Genomic DNA, 21,524 nt, shown 5'->3' with positions numbered 1-21,524 from the left:
AAAGCACCTGTATTAGTTCAGTCTGAATCTGGTAAAGAATTTATAATTTACAATAATGCATCGTTGAATAGTTTAGGCTGTGTATTGATGCAAGAAGGTAAAGTAATAGCCTATGCTTCTAGACAACTAAAACCGCATGAAAGAAATTACCCGATACATTATCTTGAATTGGAAACTATTGTGTTTACACTGAAAATATGGCAACATTAACTGTTTGGTGAAAAATGTCACATCTTTACTGATCACAAGAGCTTGAAGTATTTGATGTCACAGAAAGACTTGAACTTGAGACAGTGTAGGTGGCTTGAATTTTTGAAAGATTATGATCTTGTTATTAACTATCATCCGAGAAAAGCTAATATGATTGCTGACGCCCTAAGCAGAAAGTCTTTATTTACCTTGCGAGCAATGAATACTCGATTGTCATTGTTAGATGAAGGTTCAATTATAGCTGAGCTAAAAGATAAACTGACATTTCTGCAATAGATCTGTGAAATTCAGAACGGTGATGAAAAATTACAAGCTAAACGAGAACAGTGTGAGTTGAATCCTGATTTAGAATTTTAGATTGGTATGATCGTTGTTTGTTATTCAAATGAAGAATATGTGTTCCGAAGAACTCAGAACTGGTACAAAAGATTCTCATGAAGCTCATAATGGTACCATGTCTATTCATCCTAGTAGTAACAAAATGTATAATGATTTGAAAAAGATGTACTGGTGGCCGAGAATAAAACGGGATATTTCTGAATTTGTATTTAAATGTTTGATATGTCAACAAGTAAAAGCTGAACATCAGGTGCCTTCGGGATTACTACAGCCAGTTACAATACCAGAATGGAAGTGGGAAAGAATTACTATGGATTTTGTATCAGGATTACCTTTTTCTTCGAAGAACAAAGATGCTACTTGGGTAATTGTTGACCGTTAACAAAGTTTGCACACTTTATTTCGGTACGTATTGATTTCTCTTTGGATAAGTTGGTTGAATTATATGTTTTTGAGATTGTCAGATTGCATGGAGTACCAGTCCCTATTATTTCAGACAGAGATACTCGGTTTACATCCCGATTTTGGAGCAAGTTGCAAAAAACTTTAGGCACACAATTACATTTCAGCACTGCATTCCATCCTTAGACTGAATGACAATCCAAATGTGTTATACAAATTTTGGAAGATATGATTCGGTGCTGTGTGCTAGAATTTGAAGGTAACTGGAAAAAGTATCTGCCTTTAGCTGAATTTGCTTATAATAACAGTTCTCAGTCCAGTATTAAGATGGCACCATATGAGACTTTATATGGTCGTAAATGTAGAACTCCATTGTATTAGACAGAGCTTAGTGGAAAAAAGATACACTAAGTTGACTTGATTCGTGAAGCTGGAGAAAAGGTAAAGGTGATTCGGAATAGTTTGAAAACAATCTCTGATCGTCAAAAGTCTTATGCCGATCTTAAACGAAAAGAGATAGAATTTCAGGTCAGTGATAAGGTATTCTTGAAAGTAGCACCTTGAGAGAAGGTTCTCCGATTTGGCCGTAAAGGAAAACTGAGTCTTAGTTCATCGGGCCATATAAAATTACAGAAAGAATCGGACCTGTTACATATTGGTTGGCATTACTATCAGAACTTGACAGAATTCACAATGTTTTCCATGTGTCCATGTTACGACGATATCGGTCAGATTCTTCACATGTTATTTCTCTGACAAAGGTAGAGATTCAGCTTGACTTGACATATAGTGAGGAACCAATTAAAATACTGGCACGCGAAACAAAAGATTTAAGAAATAAAAAGGTAGCTTTAGTAAAAGTTCTTTGACAACTACATGGTATAGAAGAGGCTACTTGGGAACTGGAGAATACCATGAGAAAGCAATATCTAAATCTCTTTACTGGTAAGATTTTCGAGGTCGAAAATTCTTAAAGGGGGAGAGTTGTAATAGCCTATTTTCAGTGAAATCGAAATAGTGGTTTCAAGACAACAAATTCGAGCCAGAAAGAAAATATATTTTAATATTATTGCATGGTCTACATTATGATAGGAATGTTATATGAAAATTCTAATAAGAAAATTTTACTAATTATGTGTTTAATTATGGAAAGGACCAAATTGCAAAAAATGCAAAAGTTGAGTTCTAGTAGCTAAAAGGATTAATTAGCTATGGAATTCAAAACTTGAGGTCGTTATATGGTAACTAGACCATTAAAGAAAAGTTAGTAGATATTTTTGATGAATCATCCATGGAAAAATTAAAAAAGGGCAAGGATTAAATTGGAAACTAAAATAATTAAAAGATGATAATAGAAAATATCATCTTATTTTATATCATCTTCTCCAAATTTAGACATGGAAAACCTAGAAAAGAGAAAAGTATTCAAGCAAGCTTAATTGGTTCAATTGGATCCGGATAACTCAAATTTGAAGTTAGATTGAGGAAAAGAAAATGTGTCGAATTAGTAGACTTTTAAATACGAACAAGTGTCAAGGTAAATTCGTGTAACTTAATTATGCATATTAATATGTTTGAAATTGAATGATGTTTTTTGGTGAATTATACAAATGTTTAATGTATGAAATTGATCATATGCCCGATATTACTTGATAAATGATAAGTTCCGTTGAATAATGAATTTCGATGGATTCAATCATTTCCCATACTGAAAGTGGTCCTGCATATGTTGCAGACAGAATATAACTCAGAAGAGCAATCTTGTTATAAGCTCTCTCGAGCATCCTGTTATGTAGTTCCTACGAGCATCCTGATCAGTAGTGATTGTAACACCCCGAACCCGAAACCGACACCGGAGTCGAACACGAGGTGTTAACTGACTTTAACCCCTTACAAAATTTATTTTCCAGACACTGCCCAATCTGTGTACTAGTCGTTTTAAAAATCATATCTTGAGTTTCGTAACTCGAAAATCAGTTTCGTAATTTTTCCCAGAAACTAGACTCATGTGCCCATCTATGTATTTTTTTCTAGAATTTTTGGTCGGGCCAATTAGTACAGTTTATTAGTCAAAGTCTCCCAATTTGCAGGGGTCGACTACACTGACCTTTGCCCATTACGACTTGGATATCTCCCTACACGGGGCTTCAATACTGATTCCGTTTGTTTCTATGAAAACTAGACTCAGAGAGGAATCTGTACATATATGGTACGACCCCTAATTATCTCTGGTTAATTTGTAATGAATTTCCAAAGTCGGAGCAGGGAATCCAGAAACCGTTCTGGCCCTGTCCCACTATAATCTGATTATCTCTTAATATACTGCCCATATGATCTTTTCGTTACTTCCTCATGAAAGCAGACTCATCGAGCTTCGATTACATAATTTATTCATCAATTAATTCCACTCCTACTATTTTTAGTGATTTTTCAATCTCATGACACTGCTGCTGCCAGCATCTGTTACGAAAGTAACTAGGTCCATCTCATGCCTACCCTTGATCCAACTCAATCGATCATTCGTGCCATTTTCGCATGGCTTAAAGTTTACATGCCAAAGTTCAAACACAACGTAATAGCTTATACATGCCAAAATGTTCTTCTAAGCCAACTAAGAAGAAAGTACCAAAACTTGCTATCCGGTGTGATGACTTCGATGACGGCCTGACCCCGCAAAAATAGATGAGTCCAAGCAACCTATAATGGGTGACAAGGAAACACCGAGTGAGTTTATAACTCAATAAGTCATAAGCAATGCACTACCATCCATCAATAACATTATCACAAGAGGAAACAAAATGGAACAAGACAATTTACTCCATCCATACCGAACCATACCATAGTTCCTCCAACCTATCGATTCAATTTCATATCAATTCATGCATTCACAATCCATATACTCATCAATAGGACATTGAAGCATTTTCATAAATCAATTTATTTTCGTTACAATCAAACGACTAAACGGCCTTTCACCCATCCTACGATAAATTTTATGTACGTGACTTCAAGTATAGTTGTCACATAGGTTCAACTTACCGAGCTCAACACCAAGTATAAGCATAGCACCTATTAGCCATGTACTCAAGACACTTACCCGATCCGCTGTCCGCGATCGACTCAATAGTGTCGCACACATAGTGTCCATAATGATTCACGAATGTATATTGAGCCCGCACACTCAGTGCTATATAATCAACTCGCACACTTAGTGCTACGTAATCAAATCGCACACTTAGTGCTACATAGTCAAACTCGCACACTTAGTGCCGCATGGTCAATTCGCACTCTTAGTGCATCATATTCATTTCGCACACTTAGTGCAACATAGTCAAATCGCACACTTAGTGCTGTACAATTTAATCCCGCGCACTTAGCGCCAATCTCATGGTCATAAATGGTTATACCCGCACGTTTAGTGCCGAGATCAACAACTCAGTACATCTTACCTCTTTTCTTTTCATTCAACAATTTCATCATCACATACGTACATGCATATATATATATGTATATTTATTCATTCCATTCAGCATCAATACATAAACATTATGACCATTTGAAATAATACCAACTACATGCTTAATGACTTACCTCGTGTTGGGTAAGACGGTTCCAACTCGGCTACTCGATAACCTTTTCTTTGCCTTTGCTCGATTCACCTCCTTTAACTCCTTGAGCTAAATCAATAATTTAACTAGTTTAACCACCTTGCTAAATATTTACAATCCAATTTCACATGTATATGTATGTTAGTATATTCGGCTAACAACCTCATGCAACTACCATATCATCAAAAATCTAATCACACATGCACATGCATTAGGTAAGTTACCTTTGCTAATTTTAAACCCAACATCACACAAGCTCTCAAGAGATGGCCGAATGCTTCTTTTGTTACCCAACTAATCATTCGACAATTCCATCCCCTTTACCACCCTTTTATGCCTAATTATCTAAATCAAGATAAGATCATCTACATGCCTAACCATAGCCGAATGTGCAACATTAATCTATCACCTCTATCTCTTAAATACTATCAAGTTCATTTACTTCTAATTTCTTAAGTTCAACATCTTAATGCCCATTATAGCCACTCCCATAATCTAAATTTAAAAATCGGCAACACCCACATTTCAACTATCTTAGCCGAATACTCCTCAACACTTAGACTAAAGTATGCACATTAAACTTAATACAACTTTCATTATTCCTTTCATGTTTCGGTCAATTTTTCAAATTACCTCATAACATGAACATTCTTTTCAACTAATCTAGCATGACTCATTCGGCCTTAACAAAGAACCACTTTTCATACAAGGACAAAAATAAATCAAATGAACCTCCCATTTAAACCCCTTTCTATCTTCTACTTACTCAATAATACATGTTTCTTAGTTCATATTCATCTATAACCATTTCAAATCACATACTACAAAACATCATCAATTTGGCATATAAGAACATAACCAAAGGTTTCTTGCAACACAACTCAAAAATCAACACATGGGTCATGTTATGAGCATCAAAACAACTCAACTTCACAAAAAAAATGCCAAAGAACCACATGATATCATACCTTAATCTATAAACTCACTTGGCCGAATGTCCTAGCTTCCATTTTTTTCTTTTCTTTTCCTTATGGTTTCAGCAAGATGATAGAAAAGATGATGGAACTTTGTTTTTATCACCACTTACTAATATAAATTTATTATACATAATTCCCACCAAATATAAAAAAATGAAGACAAGGGAACACCATAATGCATACGTGTGTTGGCCGGCCATTCACATTCAAAAATGGTCTATTTGACATGCAAGTCCACTCTTTTTGGTACATGCACTAATAGACCATTTTAAATTGGACTATCATATTTTCTCCATGTCTCAAATCGATCCCTATTAACAATTTTCTCATGCAATTGGTAAAATTAGGGAATGAAACTTCCACATACTCATGTTCACACATAATAAGCACAGAATATAGCAATTAATTATTTTTACGACTCGGTCTTGTGGTCCCGAAACCACTTTCCGACTAGGGTCACATTAGGGCTGTCACAACTCTCCCCACTTAAGAAATTTTCGTCCTCGAAAAGCTTACCAGTAAATAGGTTTGGGTATCGTTCTTTCATCGAACTCTCGGTTTCCCAAGTAGCTTCCTCAATCCCGTGTTTGAGCCATAACACCTTTACTAACGGAACCTTTTTGTTCCACAACTCCTTCACTTCACGAGCTAGGATACACATCGGCTCTTCTTCATAACTCATATCGGCTCGAATTTCAACCTCCGACAGACTAATTATGTGCGAAGGATCAGATCTATAGCGTCGAAGCATCGAAACATGAAAGACATCGTGTATCCTTTCAAGTTCAGGGGGCAAAATCAATCTATATGCAACCGGACCAACTCGTTCAGAGATTTCGTACGGCCCAATGAATCTCGGGCTCAACTTGCCCTTACGGCCAAACCTGAGTACCTTTTTCCAAGGCGAAACTTTAAGGAACACTTTATCTCCCACCTGATATTCAATGTCCTTTCGTTTCAAGTCCGCATACGATTTCTGACGATCTATGGCTGCCTTAAGACTTTCACGGATTACATTTACTTTCTGTTCGGCATCTTTAATCAAATCAACTCTGAAAATTTTACTTTCACCGAGCTCGGTCCAAAACAATGGCGTACGGCATTTACGACCGTACAACGCCTCATAAGGTGCCATCTTAATACTTGATTGAAAACTATTGTTGTAAGCGAATTCAATCAAAGGTAGATACCGTTCCCATGAACTACTGAACTCGAGGATGCAACATCTCAACATATCCTCAAGTATCTGAATTATCCGCTCGGATTGACCATCGGTTTGGGGGTGAAAAGCGGTGCTAAATTGCAGCTTGGTACCCAAAGCTTCTTGCAATTTCTTCCAAAATTGTGAGGTAAATCTCGGATCTCTATCCGACACGATAGAAATAGGTACTCCATGTAATCTCACAATCTGAGAGACATATAATTCGGCTAGTTTATCCAATGAAATATCCGTACGCACGGGGATAAAGTGAGCCGACTTAGTCAGCCTATCAACAACAACCCAAATCGCATCCTTCTTACTTGCGGACAATGGCAGTCCAGACACAAAGTCCATTGTGACTCGGTCCCATTTCCACTCGGGTATCATGATCGGCTGAAGTAACCCTGAAGGCACTTGATGTTCCGCTTTCACTTGTTGACATATTAAACATCTCGAAACAAAGTCGGAGATGTCTCGTTTCATACCATGCCACCAAAACCGACGTTTCAAGTCGTTGTACATTTTCGTGCTCCCTGGGTGAATTGACATTCGGCTACAATGGGATTCGTTCAGAATCATCGGAATGAGTTCCGAATTCCTTGGAACACACAAATGACTTCTAAACCTCAAACAACCATCATCATCAATCTGAAACTCTGATTTCTTGTTCGGAACACACTCAGCTCGTTTTGCAACCAATTCATCATCGACTTTCTGAGCTTCACGAATTTGATGAGTCAATAATGGTTTGGCTTTTAATTCAACTACTAACACATTGTCAGGTAGAACAGACAAGTGTACATTCATCGCTCGCAAAGCAAACAGTGATTTCCGGCTTAAGGCGTCCGCAACCACATTAGCCTTTCCCGGGTGGTAATCAATGACAAGCTCGTAATCTTTCAACAACTCAAGCCAACGTCTTTGTCGCAGATTCAAGTCTCGTTGAGTCATCAAATATTTGAGACTTTTGTGATCCGAAAACACATGGCACTTCTCACCAAACAAATAATGTCGCCATATTTTCAATGCAAACACAATGGCGGCTAGTTCGAGATCATGGGTCGGATAATTTCTCTCGTGTGGCTTCAATTGTCTCGACGCATAGGCCACAACTCGACCTTCTTGCATCAATACGCAACCCAACCCAAGTAGGGATGCGTCACTATAAATGACAAACTCTTTACCCGATTCGGGTTGCACCAAAATTGGAGCTTCAGTCAAATGAGTTTTCAGTTGATCGAAGCTTTTCTGACATTTCTCCGTCCATTCGAACTTAACATCCTTTTGAAGTAACTTCGTCATTGGTGTGGCTATCATCGAGAAACCTTTGACAAATCGTCGGTAATAACCGGCGAGCCCTAGAAAGCTCCGGACTTCGGTAACATTTCTCAGAGGCTTCCAGTTAAGTATGGCTGAAATTTTGCTCGGGTCAACTCGAATACCTGATGCGGATACCACATGACCCAAGAAGCTAACCTCTCTTAACCAGAACTCACACTTACTGAACTTAGCATATAACTGCTTATCCCGCAAAATTTGCAACACTAGCCTCAGATGCTCAGCATGTTCGGTCTCATCTCTTGAATAGACCAAGATGTCATCAATAAACACAACTACGAACCGATCCAAATACGGCCTAAAGATCCGATTCATCAAATCCATAAACACCGCATGGGCATTAGTGAGCCCAAACGGCATCACTAAGAACTCGTAGTGACCGTACCTCGTTCTGAAAGCAGTTTTGGGTACGTCCGAATCTCGAATCCGCAACTGATAATAACCCGATCTCAAATCTATCTTTGAAAACACCGATGCTCCCTTTAATTGATCGAACAGATCATCAATACGCGGTAACGGATACTTATTCTTTATCGTCACTTTATTCAGTTGACGATAGTCAATGCACAACCTCATGGTTCCGTCCTTCTTTTTCACGAACAATACTGGTGCACCCCAAGGTGAGAAACTCGGTCGAGCGAAACCTCTATCCGTCAATTCTTGCAACTGAGCTTTCAACTCTTTTAACTCGGTTAGTGCCATACGATACGGAGCGATCGAAATTGGCGTAGTTCCAGGTACAAGCTCAATACCAAACTCTACCTCCCGAACAGGTGGCAAACCCGGTAACTCTTCAGGAAAAACATCCGGGTATTCACAAACCACCGGCACCGATTCGGGTTTCTTTTCTAACTCCTTGTCATCAAGTACATACGCGAGGTATGCTTCGCACCCTTTCCTTACATATTTCTGGGCCAACATTGCTGATATTACAGCTGGCAACCCCCCTTAAGTCCGCAGACTCAACTCGGATTATTTCGTTATTTGCGCACCTCAAATCGATAGTCTTGCTTTTGCAATTCACAACCGCATCATGCGCGGTTAACCAATCCAAACCAAGAATAACATCAAATTCGTCGAACGGCAAAAGCATCAAATCGGCCGGAAAACAGGATTCTCGGATTATTAGAGGGCATCTCTTACACACTTTATCAACAAGTACGCATTGACCCAATGGGTTTGATACTCGAATTACGAGCTCAGTAGACTCAACAGGTAGAGTCTTACTGGTTGCTAAGGTTTCGCATACATATGAATGAGTAGAACCAGGGTCAATTAATGCAATCACATTAGTATCAAAGAGAGTGAAGGTACCAGTGATGACGTCGGGGGAGGATGCCTCCTCTCGTGCGCGAATGGCATATGCTCTAGCAGGAGTACGGTTCTCGGCTCGATCGGCCGTATCAGAGGCCCCCTCTGACTACCACTCCTGCCTCCTAAAATTCTCGGTGGTCTACCTCTAGATGTCACTCCACTAGGTCTTGCACCTTGAATCTTATTCTTCTTATCCAGCTCCGTGCAATCTCTAATGAAGTGGTCCTTCGAACCGCATCCGTAACAGGCCCTATTAGTAGACTTGCCCCAACATTCACCTAAGTGTCGTCTTCCACATTGGGGACATTCAGGTTTCTCGTGACGATTATTGCCCACACTAGCTACCGAAGTAGCTCGGGAGCCCATCGATGGTCTTGCCCTGATGGAAATTCCCGCAGTCGCCCTCGACTTATTAATGTCCTCCCTGAACTTCTTTACAGCTGAGAACGGAGCTTTACCCGTCGATCTTTTACGATAATCTCTAGCTTCAAATTCAGCCTTCCTCTTCTCCTTTCCAAGTTCTTCCGCCTTGCAGGCTCGTTCGACTAGTGTTACGAATTCTTTTATTTCCAAAATACCCATTAGTAGCTTTAAATCTTCATTCAATCCTTCCTCGAATCTTTTGCACATAGCAACCTCATCAGCTACACACTCCCGGGCATACCTACTGAGTCTTACGAATTCATGTTCGCATTCAGATACAGTCATACGGCCTTGCTTGAGTTCCAAGAACTCCTTACGCTTCTGATCAATGAACCGTTGGCTAATAAATTTCTTCCGGAATTCCGTTTGAAAGAAGTCCCAAGTTACTCGCTCGTTCGGGACTATGGAAATCAGGTCCTCCACCAATAGTAGGCTGAGTCTCGCAACAAAGATACAGCACATTTTAGACATTCGTCGGGTGTGCATGACAATTCATCGAACACCCGAATGGTGTTATCAAGCCAGAACTCGGCCCTTTCGGCATCATCAGTTACTATGGCCTTGAACTCCTCGGCCCCACGCTTCCTAATCAAGTCTACAGGTGGCTTACTCAGCCTCACAGGATCAGCGACTGATGGCATTACAGGCTCTTGGGGTGGATTATTCAAATTTGGGAATTGTTGGACAGCCGGGTTGGTTCGGGCATATTGCGCGACCCACTCATTCATCATGGTAAAGAAGGCTTGTTTAGCCCCCTCACCTTGATTATTCGCAGATGACTGAGGTTCAACAGGCGGCGTCCCTTGTGCAGGAGCAGCCGCTACACTCTCAACGTCATCCGCTAGGGTTCTTTCTTCACCGGGGTCCATTTACTAATCAAAACAAAAACATTTCAACCGTCAGAAGTCATCACACATTTAAACATTAACATTCGGCATGTATAGCTAGACTCATACGCGCTATGGTAGTCCTAGAACCGACTAAACCATAGCTCTGATACCAATCAAATGTAACACCCCGAACCCGAAACTGACACCGGAGTCGAACACGAGGTGTTAACTGACTTTAACCCCTTACAAAATTTATTTTCCAGACACTGCCCAATCTGTGTACTAGTCGTTTTAAAAATCATATCTTGAGTTTCGTAACTCGAAAATCAGTTTCGTAATTTTTCCCAGAAACTAGACTCATGTGCCCATCTATGTATTTTTTTCTAGAATTTTTGGTCGGGCCAATTAGTACAGTTTATTAGTCAAAGTCTCCCAAGTTGCAGGGGTCGACTACACTGACCTTTGCCCATTACGACTTGGATATCTCCCTACACGGGGCTTCAATACTGATGCCGTTTGTTTCTATGAAAACTAGACTCAGAGAGGAATCTGTACATATATGGTACGACCCCTAATTATCTCTGGTTAATTTGTAATGAATTTCCAAAGTCGGAGCAGGGAATCCAGAAACCGTTCTGGCCCTGTCCCACTATAATCTGATTATCTCTTAATATACTGCCCATATGATCTTTTCGTTACTTCCTCATGAAAGCAGACTCATCGAGCTTCGATTACATAATTTATTCATCAATTAATTCCACTCCTACTATTTTTAGTGATTTTTCAATCTCATGACACTGCTGCTGCCAGCATCTGTTACGAAAGTAACTAGGTCCATCTCATGCCTACCCTTGATCCAACTCAATCGATCATTCGTGCCATTTTCGCATGGCTTAAAGTTTACATGCCAAAGTTCAAACACAACGTAATAGCTTATACATGCCAAAATGTTCTTCTAAGCCAACTAAGAAGAAAGTACCAAAACTTGCTATCCGGTGTGATGACTTCGATGACGGCCTGACCCCGCAAAAATAGATGAGTCCAAGCAACCTATAATGGGTGACAAGGAAACACCGAGTGAGTTTATAACTCAGTAAGTCATAAGCAATGCACTACCATCCATCAATAACATTATCACAAGAGGAAACAAAATGGAACAAGACAATTTACTCCATCCATACCGAACCATACCATAGTTCCTCCAACCTATCGATTCAATTTCATATCAATTCATGCATTCACAATCCATATACTCATCAATAGGACATTGAAGCATTTTCATAAATCAATTTATTTTCGTTACAATCAAACGACTAAACGGCCTTTCACCCATCCTACGATAAATTTTATGTACGTGACTTCAAGTATAGTTGTCACATAGGTTCAACTTACCGAGCTCAACACCAAGTATAAGCATAGCACCTATTAGCCATGTACTCAAGACACTTACCCGATCCGCTGTCCGCGATCGACTCAATAGTGTCGCACACATAGTGTCCATAATGATTCACGAATGTATATTGAGCCCGCACACTCAGTGCTATATAATCAACTCGCACACTTAGTGCTACGTAATCAAATCGCACACTTAGTGCTACATAGTCAAACTCGCACACTTAGTGCCGCATGGTCAATTCGCACTCTTAGTGCATCATATTCATTTCGCACACTTAGTGCAACATAGTCAAATCGCACACTTAGTGCTGTACAATTTAATCCCGCGCACTTAGCGCCAATCTCATGGTCATAAATGGTTATACCCGCACGTTTAGTGCCGAGATCAACAACTCAGTACATCTTACCTCTTTTCTTTTCATTCAACAATTTCATCATCACATACGTACATGCATATATATATATGTATATTTATTCATTCCATTCAGCATCAATACATAAACATTATGACCATTTGAAATAATACCAACTACATGCTTAATGACTTACCTCGTGTTGGGTAAGACGGTTCCAACTCGGCTACTCGATAACCTTTTCTTTGCCTTTGCTCGATTCACCTCCTTTAACTCCTTGAGCTAAATCAATAATTTAACTAGTTTAACCACCTTGCTAAATATTTACAATCCAATTTCACATGTATATGTATGTTAGTATATTCGGCTAACAACCTCATGCAACTACCATATCATCAAAAATCTAATCACACATGCACATGCATTAGGTAAGTTACCTTTGCTAATTTTAAACCCAACATCACACAAGCTCTCAAGAGATGGCCGAATGCTTCTTTTGTTACCCAACTAATCATTCGACAATTCCATCCCCTTTACCACCCTTTTATGCCTAATTATCTAAATCAAGATAAGATCATCTACATGCCTAACCATAGCCGAATGTGCAACATTAATCTATCACCTCTATCTCTTAAATACTATCAAGTTCATTTACTTCTAATTTCTTAAGTTCAACATCTTAATGCCCATTATAGCCACTCCCATAATCTAAATTTAAAAATCGGCAACACCCACATTTCAACTATCTTAGCCGAATACTCCTCAACACTTAGACTAAAGTATGCACATTAAACTTAATACAACTTTCATTATTCCTTTCATGTTTCGGTCAATTTTTCAAATTACCTCATAACATGAACATTCTTTTCAACTAATCTAGCATGACTCATTCGGCCTTAACAAAGAACCACTTTTCATACAAGGACAAAATAAATCAAATGAACCTCCCATTTAAACCCCTTTCTATCTTCTACTTACTCAATAATACATGTTTCTTAGTTCATATTCATCTATAACCATTTCAAATCACATACTACAAAACATCATCAATTTGGCATATAAGAACATAACCAAAGGTTTCTTGCAACACAACTCAAAAATCAACACATGGGTCATGTTATGAGCATCAAAACAACTCAACTTCACAAAAAAAATGCCAAAGAACCACATGATATCATACCTTAATCTATAAACTCACTTGGCTGAATGTCCTAGCTTCCATTTTTTTCTTTTCTTTTCCTTATGGTTTCGGCAAGATGATAGAAAAGATGATGGAACTTTGTTTTTATCACCACTTACTAATATAAATTTATTATACATAATTCCCACCAAATATAAAAAAATGAAGACAAGGGAACACCATAATGCATGCGTGTGTTGGCCGGCCATTCACATTCAAAAATGGTCTATTTGACATGCAAGTCCACTCTTTTTGGTACATGCACTAATAGACCATTTTAAATTGGACTATCATATTTTCTCCATGTCTCAAATCGATCCCTATTAACAATTTTCTCATGCAATTGGTAAAATTAGGGAATGAAACTTCCACATACTCATGTTCACACATAATAAGCACAGAATATAGCAATTAATTATTTTTACGACTCGGTCTTGTGGTCCCGAAACCACTTTCCGACTAGGGTCACATTAGGGCTGTCACAGTGATTCTGCATGTGTTACACATTACCGTAACTTTTTGTGAGCGTCCTGTTACAAGATTCGATTGGTTGTGATCCAGCATATAATGTAGACACAAACGCAAATCTATGTAAGCATCCTGATATAGGCTCTTATAAGCTTCCTGACATGACTCGCTTGAACTCTCTGTTACCTTATCCAGTGTTCCTTGATAATAACTCTTCAGAGTTTCCTGTAAAGCTCTATGAGCTCCCAATTAAAACTCTTATGAGTTTCCTATTTAGCCTGGATAAATGTCCTGTTACTTGACTCATCTGAACATCCTGATATGTCGCTCGAGAGTGTGCTTTAATTATGTTTCCTAATGGGTACCCCTGATTATGAGTTTACGGTTTACAGTTTTGTACAGCTTGTGTGTACTACTCGAGTATCCATCGTTATTTCAACAATTTAATAGATAAAGCTCCTGACATGAGAAAATTTTGAGATTTAAAATAATTATGTCTTGATTTCTTCTGAAATACCTAAAAGTTTGTAGCATGATGAGCTCATCCATGCTTATTTGATGCACATGTGAATTATGTGACTAACTTGCTTAATTGAGTGTATGTGATTAGGCAAATTGCTAATTTGTAGGGAAGCATGTTATTGAATGCTTATTTTAATGAATGTTATTGGTAAGTTTAATTCCTATTATACGAACTTACTAAGCATTAAATGCTTACTAGGTTTTTTTTTCTCTGTTTTATAGTGCTCGAAAGCTCGCAAAGGTTGGAGATTGGTCGGAGTATCATCACATTATCCACTAGCTCGTTTGGTATAAATAGTAAACTTATGTTGGTATAATGGCATGTATAGGTTAACTTGGCCAATTGTTGGCTTGTAAATGATACTTTGTAATCTAGCCATTGGAATGGCTAGTCATAGTTGGTTTTGGTATATTTATAAGGTTAAATTATGATAAATACATATGTGTTTAGTCTGTTTAATTGAGTTATGTTAAACATGCATGTTTTTAAAAGGTAAGATTATAAACATGAATGTATATGATGATATAATATGCTAGATGATAAAATTGGCTTGGTTATAATGCTTGAATTGGTTAGTATATGATAGTAAGTATTGGTGTAGCTTGTTGGAAAATTTGGGTGAGAAATAAGGCTAGGAAATGGCATTATTTTGTCCACACGGGTAGACATATGGACGTGTGTCTTGACCGTGTGTGACATACGGCTTGGCACATGGGCGTGTGATTTGGCTGTGTGTCCCCTGCATCTTAAAATTGAAAAAAAAATGCTTAGAATTAGGCACCTGGATAGAGACATGGGCATGTGTCTCAGCCGTGTGTGACACATGGCCTAGAACATGGGCGTGTGTCTTGAAACTACTCCGTTTTATGTTTTAAAAGCCTAAATGAAATAGTGTTGTTTCACAAAGGCTATTTAAATTATTTTTTCTAAAAAAATTATTTTTTTCTCTACTTCTCAAAAAAAAAACAAAAGGGGCTCTCAAATCCTCTCCCCCTTTCAGTTTCCGTTTGGGGGTCCGGCCAGAGCTCCGACATCGGTAGCCACTGTCCGTCGCCATCATCGTCTTCGTGCACGGTGGCCGAAACTCAAAAGGTTCTCTTTTTTTTTGTCTTTTTCACTCTATATTTCGAATCTAGAAGAGATAATATAAAAAAGAAAAGAAAATTTTGACCATCATCCCCTTTTTTTCCTCATGACCCATCATATTCCTCTTGAATAAAGCCCAAACTGAAACCCGAAAGGGTCTCATGACTTTCGCGACAAGGAGGAGCCTTGGCGGTGGTGAGGTACAAAGAAAAAAAGGTAAATTTCAAACTCTTTTTTTTATGATTTATTTACAAAATAAAAAAATTAAAAACGTAATTGAAAAACAAGTTACCTTCTTTACTTTGAATTCTTTTGATTAATATTCTCTGTTTTCTTTTTGTATTTTTTTTATCATCTGTAAAAAATTACAATCAGGTCTTGGGGCTTTTTATAGCTGAAAATACAAGTGATTTGATTTTTTTTTCTTGCTATTTGGTTTATCTCTGCTTTTGCTGTTTCTTGCCACTTCTGTCCTGTTCTATTACTTTGTAGGTACCAGGGAGGAAGTTAACGAAGCAGAGGTTACCATTTTGGTGCAAGATGCTAAGAATGGTGGTCTTCGGGCGACGAGCATACTGACTTAGCACGTGAAGGCAGCGGCACACAAGGATATAGGGTTTCTGTTTTGAAAATCATTTCGGGCCATTGGTGGCTTTGGGCTTGTGTAGCTAGGATAGTGTAGTTAGGCTGAGGATTTTTGTAAAGGGCTTAAACTATTATTATTATTATTATTTGGTTTTAATGTGTTTAGGCCCCAGGAAAATTTGGCCCATTACAAAATACATAAAAAAACTAATATTAAAAAAAAAGCAGAAACATACCTGCTCTGTTTCTTCAAAATACCCTCACTACAAAATAAACTATCAACAAAAATTAAACTAATACACTTTATGTTATTTCCATTTAAATTAAAAAAAATTTATGTGGAGACTTCAATGAAATTATGTATTCTTTTGAGAATGTAGGAGGGTTGCTGAGGTTAGAAAGAAGAATGGAGGAATTTTGAACAGTTCTTGAGGAATGCAAATTAACAGATGTAGGTTATTGTGGAATGTGGCTCACTTAGGAATGAAAAGAAGAATGGAGGAATTTTGAACAGTTCTTGAGGAATGCAAATTAACAGATGTAGGTTATTGTGGAATGTGGTTCACTTAGGAATGAGGGAACTTGCCTGAGACAAATATAAGGGAGAGACTGGATAGAGGGGTTGAGAATGATGAGTGGTTGACTAGGTTTCCAAACGCTTGTGTTGGACATTTACAACATGATTTTTCTAATCATTGCCCATTTTTTATTAATACATATTAGGATAGGGAAGGCCGAGGAAATTGAGATTTCAGTTTGAAGCTTAGTGGACAATAGAGGATTCGTTAAAGGGAGAAACTAAGCGAACTTTGGGTGTGTCCTCCGACTCTACCTTGGATAAATTGGATAGGTTGCACAAAGGTTTGATGGAGTGGGAAAAGCTATTTAAGGCCAATCGTGAAGGGCTAAAACGGGATCTTACAAAGAAATTGGAAGGTTTGATGGATATGGAAAGGGATGATGACACTTTGACAAAGCTTATTGATACGAAAGTTCATCTCAACTTGGAGATTGATAAAGAGGAGGCTTTCTAGGAACAAAGGGCATGTGCTAATTGGTTGAGGTTGAGGGACAAGAAGACAACTTTCTTCCATAGATATATGATTTTGTACGTAAGCGGATGAACACTATCAGTAGACTGTAGCGTGAGGTTGGAAGTGAGGTAGATAGGGGAGGTAGCTACAAAATTTTTCCAGCATTTGTTTACATCAATAGGAGTTGGCAAGTTGGCACATTTATTGTCGAGAATTGATACAAGTATTTCTACCAAAGTTAATATCTTTTTGATGGTTAGATACACAAAGGATGAGGTCTATGCGGCCTTGAAGGAAATGGGCCCTATTAAGGCACCGGGGGATAATGGATTCCCTGCATTATTTTACTAGCGTTATTGGCATATTGTAGAGGGTGATGTTATTGCGTTCTGTTTGGGCATTTTGAATGATGGTAAGGAGTTCGATTCAGTCAATAATACTGATATAATGCTTATCCCTAAATGTCAAAATCCTACAAACCCAACAAATTTTAGACCTATCAATCCGTGTATAGTACTTTACAAAATTGGGGCAAAAGTCATAACAAATAGGCTTTAAGGAGTCATTGGAATGTGTATTGATAATGCCCAATGTGCGTTTGGGCCTGATCGATGTGCCCAGGTTAGCTACTGACCAAATCCCACGTCTGTAGAAGCTAGAATACAAGTTAATTGTAATTCTGACCATACCTCAATGGAAACAAGGCACGCGCGAAAGACACATTCTTCTAGAATTCTTTGAATCCCACTAGCATAAGAGGCATATGATCATTTGTTGGTATGGAGTGGTGAGTCATCTAGGGAGTTTTTGGTATGTAGCGCATATAAACTATTACAGAAATTCCTTATGGTCCCTAATTCTTATGCTTTACAGACTAGTACTAGGGAATCTTATAAACATCTATGGGGCCTAATCCTAATTGGAAAAATTAATATTACAATTTGGAGGATTTCTTGAAACTATCTACCTTCTTTTGTTAACATGAAACACAAGAAATTGGTAAATAATGTTTGCTGTCTCCAGTGTGGTGAAGATGTCGAAAATTTAGACCATGTCCAAAATAGATTTTTAGTATCTCGAAAAGTTGGCTTCTCGAAATTGTCAAAATCTAGACAATAAACTTCAAAAATTATTTTCTCCTAAATTTACCCGATAAAAAAGGATGTTACATATACCATTTGAAAGGTCTTGAAGATATTTGAGTATCAAAAATATCACCGGAACTTGATAAGAAATTCGTTGGAATTTGACGAACTATTAAACTAACCAAATAAATACATGGATTTTATAAAAATTAGTTTAAAACACAAATATTTCAAAAAAATTTAAACCAAAATTCACCTTGATTGCTAAAATCAAATATCAATTTGCACTTCCTCTTTCCTAGAGTAAGTTTCTCCCGAATTGCCAAACCATTGACTAAGAAAAATATACACTAAAGTGATTCTATTTTTTTTTCCTATCTTCTTTTACAAAAAAAAAAACTATATAATATATATAAAGTTGAGCTTTATAAAAATAGCTTTATAAGTCAGCCACGAGGAGAGGGATCCATTGGTGCTCTTGGGCGGGGTTATGCGATTTGGAAGAGGCTGGTCGGTTGGGATTTCATAGCTCGTCAAAGTTGAATATTGCTTTACTTGCCAAACAGGGTTGGCGTCTATTGACAACTCCGAATACTTTAACGGCCAGAGTACTTAAAGCTAAATATTTTCCGCATAGCAATTTTATGGAGTTAAGAGTTAGGGAATCAACCTTTCTTTGTGTGGCGAAGCATTTAGGCCGCCAAGGGTCTGCTGCAGATGGGCTGTGGTTGGCAGGTTGGTATTGGGCAATCGATTTCGTATGGGATGATGCTTGGCTCCTTGGTGAACGGCCCCGAAAAATACAGATGGATAGGGTTACTGGGATTGACAGGGTGACAAATTTGATTAACATAGATAGGGGCGAGTGGAATGTTGGCTTGTTAGGGACTGTTTTTCCTTACCCGATTGTTAACCTTATTCGACGTATCCCGTTGGCATCTCATGATTTATCGGAACGATGGAGATGGTTCCCAGATAGCACTGGAGATTATTCTGTCCGTAGCGGATACAGATTACTATTGCGTGGTTTTTTGGGGGGAAGGTGATCGTTACAGTGGTGTTACGCCGCATACACAAAATCTTTACAAACAACTATGGGGGGCTCAAGTGCCTGAAAAAATGAAAGTTACATGTTGGAGATACATAAGTAATTTTCTCCCTACAAAGGATAATCTGTTTCGCCGGAGAATCGGGGTTGATCGTATGTGCCCACGCTATGGTAGTGGGCTTGAGACCATTCTGCATGTCTGTCGGGACTGTCCAGTGGTCCAGGAGGTTTGGCACGGCTTGGGTTTCTATTAGCACACAGTTCCGGAATCTGAAGCATTCAATGGATTAGTCAAATATTCGCTACTACTACGAAGCATATAAAACTCTCCATTATCACTATCTGGACTCTCTAGACTTCCAGAAACAAGCTAATTCATGAGGGCGTTTACCTGCCTACTCGATCAATACTTTTCTCTATTCTGGGTTATCTGCGGGAGCTGGATTCCCTCTCGATTCCTAGAGAGGATATTGTGACTGTTGGCTCGTCGCTCTGGAAGACCCCTGTAGACCCATGGGCTCGCGTAAACTTTGATGCAGGGTTCTTCGCCGATTTGCAGGCTGCCAGCACAGGGATAGTTATTAGAAATTCTGAAGGGCTGTTATTAGGGTCAGCTTGTTTCTGGGAAGAAAACATACCATGTACCTTATCGGCAAAAGCTCTCGCAGGTGTGTGAGCCATCCGATTTGCCCGAGATCTTGGCTTCTGTTGGGTTGAGATTGAGGGTGACTCGGAGGTGCTTGTCTAATAATATATATATTTAAATTTTTATTTAGATTTGATTTTTTTAAAGATAAATGTGATGTTTATAATATATATATATTTAAAAGAGAAGGCTAAATTGACAATAACTATAATATTGAAATAATTTAAATATAAACTAGGGATGCATCCGTTTGATCAAATTACTGAAATTTGTATTTTAGGCTTGTCATTATTAAATTAATTTTACGATTAGTATCAATCAACCAAGAAACAATTACCAAAAGTTACAAGAGACTCACCGCATCAATGATGCATAAAAGACAAAGTTTTAGATAGCTTATATTCCTCATCTCAAATCTATCATGATAAACTCCTTCAAGAATGATTCTTAAAGGATTTAGTCGTATCCTTATATTGACAAATTTTACATATATTGCTAAAAATTAAAAGTAAAAATAAAATCACATCTACTTTCAAACAAAATATATTAGATAAAATAAAAACCATAAAAAATATTGACAAAATAAAACTACAAATTGTAAACAAAACCACGATAATGTGGAATAAGATTAAAAGCAAAATAAAACTACAAAAAAAAAAATTGAAGAAATCGTTATTAGCAACCAGCCCAAACGCTAATACATTGACAAAAACAAAGATTTAGTTAAAAAAAATTGAGTGACTCAAATTTTTGTATGAAAAGAAAAAAGAGAAATTTTCCAATAGTCAATTGTGCTTTTCATGCCAATTGTATCATTTCGTATCCGAGTTAATATTCATTAATTTCACTTTTGGTCTTTCATTATATTATTACTACATTTCAAATATATATTTAATCCTAGAATTAAACTAATTTTATAAAAACCTAAAATAAAACACAATTTCATTAATTTTTTAATAATTTTTATAATTTTTTTTAATTTTCACAATTTATTGCATTTTTAAAAACATTAAATATATTTTATTGAATTTTATTTCATTAATCTTACTAATATTGACAAGGATTAAAATAAAATGTATTGTCAAGATTAAAATAAAATGTATTGTCAAGTTTAAAAACTAAGGATATGCTTAATTGGGTAGATACATGGAGAAATGGAAGGAGTGAGTGGAAAAGTAGAAAGAAAATAATTGTTGAGTGTGTTTAGTTAGGAAGAAAAGTGAGAGGAAAGAAATTAGGAGTGGTGATAATTTTCCCACCTTCCAAACCGAGATGATGAGATGAGAAAAAATTAGAGAGAAGTATATGTTAGTTCAAATTATACATTTTTCAAAAATTTTTTTATTTTTCAACTTTACCAAGCAATTGAGGGAAATTAATTCTTAAAAAAATTTAGCCAATAATAGACTGCCACATCATATAAACTTTTAAAAATATTTTTAAAATTTTCTTTTAAATGATATCTATTTACTCTTTTTT

General features: G+C 37.5%; 1 long non-coding RNA gene across 1 annotated transcript; it reads right to left on the bottom strand.

Annotated features, from left to right (window-relative positions):
• Positions 1-18,627: 18,627 nt before the first annotated feature.
• On the bottom strand, positions 18,628-20,170 carry LOC121206270 (uncharacterized). The gene is made up of 4 exons (XR_005901370.1): positions 20,038-20,170; positions 19,791-19,959; positions 19,254-19,669; positions 18,628-19,170 (listed from the first exon to the last, which is right to left on the bottom strand). It is a non-coding gene; the product is annotated as an uncharacterized lncRNA (long non-coding RNA).
• Between the last annotated feature and the right edge of the window lie 1,354 nt (positions 20,171-21,524).

The sequence above is a fragment of the Gossypium hirsutum genome, chromosome A01 (assembly GCF_007990345.1).
Source record: "Gossypium hirsutum isolate 1008001.06 chromosome A01, Gossypium_hirsutum_v2.1, whole genome shotgun sequence".
Lineage (NCBI taxonomy): Eukaryota > Viridiplantae > Streptophyta > Magnoliopsida > Malvales > Malvaceae > Gossypium > Gossypium hirsutum.
The sequence above is the reverse complement of the archived record's forward strand: the minus strand, read 5'-3'. Positions and strand labels throughout refer to the sequence as shown.